Source organism: Aotus nancymaae, unplaced genomic scaffold (genome assembly GCF_030222135.1).
Source record: "Aotus nancymaae isolate 86718 unplaced genomic scaffold, 86718_ANA_hifiasm-v0.15.2.pri h1tg000124l, whole genome shotgun sequence".
Lineage (NCBI taxonomy): Eukaryota > Metazoa > Chordata > Mammalia > Primates > Aotidae > Aotus > Aotus nancymaae.
Genome location: NW_026988539.1, coordinates 2,235,108 through 2,239,549, shown reverse-complemented (window position 1 = coordinate 2,239,549; position 4,442 = coordinate 2,235,108).

The following is a 4,442-nucleotide window of genomic DNA, read 5'->3' as shown; positions in this document are numbered from 1 at the left end:
CAGCAGAGGGGAAAACCCAGCCCTCGGGTGACTGTGCGGTCACAGGGACTTCCTGCTACTGATCTTGCCATTTTTCTATCAAGTCAACCCTAAAGGACATGAACGCAATATCCGACGTGTGGAGTCTCCGGCCAGCCCGCACCCCACTTCCTACAGAGACCCCAGCTCTGCAGATCCAGATGGGCTCAGACGTGGATTTAATCGGCATCCAGGAGAGAATGCTGGGTTGAGCTGTATCTCCCCAGAAAACACAGCCTGTCCCCGGAACCCGTGGGTAGGCCCTTATTTGGAAATAAGGTCTGTGCAGATGTGACAAGTTAAGATGAGGTCACCCTGGAGTCAGGTGGGTCTTCAATCCGATGACCACATCCCTCTAAGAAGAGGAGTGGGCTCGGTCGGGCGTGGTGGCTCACGCCTGTCATCCCAGCACTTTGGGAGACTGAGGCAGGTGGATCACCTCAGGTCAGGAGTTCGAGACCAGCCTTGCCAACATGGTGAAACCCCGTCTCTACTAAAAATACAAAAATTAGCCAGGTGTGATGGCGCACACCTGTAATCCCCGCTACTCGGGAGGCTGAGGCAGGAGAATCGCTTGAACCTGGGAGACAGAGGCTGCAGTGAGCCGAGATCTCACCATTGCACTCCAGCCTGGGCATCAGAGCAAGACTCTATCTCAAAAAAAAAAAAAAAAAAAAAGAGGAAGAGGAGCAGGTTCACGACACACTCAGGGGCAGTGGCCGTGCAGGGACAGGGCAGAGGCTGGAGTGAGGCCTCTACAGGCCCAAGCGGCCGCCACCACCACGTGAGCCTCAGAGGGCACAAACGCTTCTCCCTCTGAGCCTCTGGCAGGACTAGCCCTGCCGACACCCGGCCGTCAGAGCTCCGGACTCCAGAACGCTGAGAACACATCTCTGCGGTCAGAACACGCAGCCACGTGCCTCTGCTGCGGCAGCCCCAGGTGGCGCCCGCTCAGCCCACGGGGAGGGCCAGCGCCGGCCACGTCCGAACGCCCACAGAAGAGCTGCCGAGGTCCCGCACAGCCGTTCATTCATCTGCAAGTACCTCGAGCATACATTGAGCACCGACTGTGTGCCGCACCCGCCCCAGCAGAGGCTCTGGGGACCCAGCCATGAACAAACCCCGTGAAATCCGTGCCCTCCCGGAGTTGGCACCTTAGTGGGGACACGGGGAACAAACACGATTGGTGGATGAGAATCTCTCAGCAGGCAGAACGCAGCACGAACGGGGGCGGCAGTGGTAGGGAAGGCCGCTAGGTAGGGAGGGGCCTTCCCAGGAAGGGGACTTGGGCAGAGACAGAAGAGAAGGTGAGGACAGCACCAGGAGGTGGGTGGCGTCAGAGCCTGAGGTGACGGTGGGGAGAGGGCACCAGGAGATGGGACGCGGTCAGAGCCTGCAGGGACAGTGGGAGACACCGAGGCAGTGGGGTGAGTGCGGCTGGGGAGGAGGGCATTAGTGTGGACCCCATTCCGTGGGGCCCGTGGCTCTATTCACCAGACCTGGATAGAGGTCTGCACGGCCCTGTGCCAGGCAGGCGGCCCCCTCCCTCTGGGCCCACAGAGTCTCCTGCAGGCTCCTCAGAACATGCTCGCCCTGAAGGTCTTCCCCAGCTTTTGGGGGGCTGTGTGCAGGTGTCCAGATGAGAGACCTCAGGGAGGGCTGTTTGCAGGTGTCCACGTGGGGGACCACGGGGAGGGCTATATGTGTGGGTGTGTCCACGTGGGGGACCTCGGGGAGATGGGTGTGTGGGTGTCCACGTGGGGGACCACGGGGAGGGGTGTGGGTGGGTATCCACATGGGGGACCTCGGGGAGACGGGTGTGTGGGTGTCCATGTGGGGGACCTCGGGGAGAGGGGTGTGTGCAGGTGTCCATGTGAGGGACCATGGGGAGGGGTGTGTGTAGCTGTCCATGTGGGGGACCACGGGGAGGGGTGTGTGGGTGTCCACGTGAGGGACCTCGGGGAGAGGGGTGTGTGGGTGTCCACGTGGGGGACCTGGGGGAGAGGGGTGTGTGGGTGTCCACGTGGGGGACCTCGGGGAGAGGGGTGTGTGCAGGTGTCCATGTGAGGGACCACGGGGAGGGGTGTGTGGGTGTCCACGTGAGGGACCTCGGGGAGAGGGGTGTGTGGGTATCCACGTGGGGGACCTGGGGGAGAGGGGTGTGTGGGTGTCCACGTGGGGGACCTCGGGGAGAGGGGTGTGTGCAGGTGTCCATGTGAGGGACCACGGGGAGGGGTGTGTGCGTGTCCACGTGAGGGACCACAGGGAGGGATGTGTGGGGGTGTCCACGTGAGGGGCCTTAGGGAGGGGTGTGTGGGGGTGTTCATGTGAGGGGCCTTAGGGAGGGGTGTGTGTGTGCAGGTGTCCATGTAAGGGACCACGTGGGCAGGCTGGGCCTGTGGCCCTGCTGCATGTGCCGGTGTAATCTGAGGTTTGCTCACCCGTCGCCCACCCTTATGATTGTGCAATTAAGCACTTGAGGCGGAGGATGACACGGTTAAAAATAGCCCTTCCCTTCAGCCAGAGAGAGCCTGTGAGTGAGTGGGTGTGAGGAGGCCTGGGGCCTGTGGGGTGGGATCTGCAGCTGCCTGTGAGGGAGGGAAGAGGTCTCGCCCCAGGCCCCCATCCTGCTGATTTCTCAGAAGACATCTTAGCACCCCGGCCTTTACTTTACTCGGCTAAAACGTGAACACTGGATACGTGCCAGGCCCCGTTCTAGGCGTGGGAAGAGGCTGGGAGGTGCTCCTGGCCCCCACAGAGCCGAGAAGAAAGCAGAGTTGGGGGAGGGTGGGCAGCAGGGAAGGCCAGTCAGGTGAGGGCCCTGAGTGTTTCCAGGGAGAGCACGGCACGAGCAGAGACTCCGACACCAACGTGCCTGGTGTGCAGACGGGATCAAAAGGAGGCCCTGCGGCAGCTGCGGACTGAGCGAGGGAGAGAGAGGACTGAGGGCACCGAGGTGGCGGGCGGGTCACGCCGGGCCTGCTGGGGATGGGAAGGACTTTGGTTTTCACCATGAGCCAGGTGGGAGAGGCGGAGGGCTGGGGACAGTGCAAAGGTGCAAGGCCTGGCGCTCACAGCCCAGAAAGGAGCGCGAAGGCAACAGAGTGGGTCTAGGGACACACCACGGACTGGTTAGTAAGGAAGGATGGTGGGTGGTGATGATGGGGAAGGATGGTGGGTGATGATGATGGGGAAGGACGGTGGGTGATGATGATGGGGAAGGACGGTGGGTGGTGATGGGGAAGGACGGTGGGTGGTGATGGGGAAGGACGGTGGGTGATGATGGGGAAGGACGGTGGGTGATGATGATGGGGAAGGACGGTGGGTGATGATGGGGAAGGACGGTGGGTGATGATGGGGAAGGACGGTGGGTGGTGATGGGGAAGGACGGTGGGTGGTGATGGGGAAGGACGGTGGGTGATGATGGGGAAGGACGGTGGGTGGTGATGGGGAAGGACGGTGGGTGGTGATGGGGAAGGACGGTGGGTGATGATGGGGAAGGACGGTGGGTGGTGATGGGGAGGGACGGTGGGTGATGATGGGGAAGGACGGTGGGTGATGATGGGGAAGGACGGTGGGTGGTGATGGGGAAGGACGGTGGGTGATGATGGGGAAGGACGGTGGGTGGTGATGGGGAGGGACGGTGGGTGGTGATGGGGAAGGACGGTGGGTGGTGATGGGGAAGGACGGTGGGTGATGATGGGGAAGGACGGTGGGTGGTGATGGGGAAGGACGGTGGGTGATGATGGGGAAGGACGGTGGGTGGTGACGACGGGGAAGGATGGTGGGTGGTGACGACGGGGAAGGATGGTGGGTGGTGACGATGGGGAAGGACGGTGGGTGATGATGGGGAAGGACGGTGGGTGGTGATGGGGAAGGATGGTGGGTGGTGACGACGGGGAAGGATGGTGGGTGGTGACGACGGGGAAGGATGGTGGGTGGTGACGACAGGGAAGGATGGTGGGTGGTGACGATGGGGAAGGACGGTGGGTGATGATGGGGAAGGACGGTGGGTGGTGATGGGGAAGGACGGTGGGTGACGATGGGGAAGGATGGTGGGTGACGATGGGGAAGGATGGTGGGTGACGATGGGGAAGGATGGTGGGTGACGATGGGGAAGGATGGTGGGTGATGATGGGGAAGGATGGTGGGTGGTGATGGGGAAGGATGGTGGGTGGTGATGGGGAAGGATGGTGGGTGATGACGATGGGGAAGGATGGTGGGTGGTGATGGGGAAGGATGGTGGGTGGTCATGATGGGGAAGGATGGTGGGTGGTGATGGGGAAGGATGGTGGGTGATGATGATGGGGAAGGATGGTGGGTGATGATGGGGAAGGATGGTGGGTGGTGATGATGGGGAAGGATGGTGGGTGATGATGGGGAAGGATGGTGGGTGGTGACGATGGGGAAGGATGGTGGGTGGT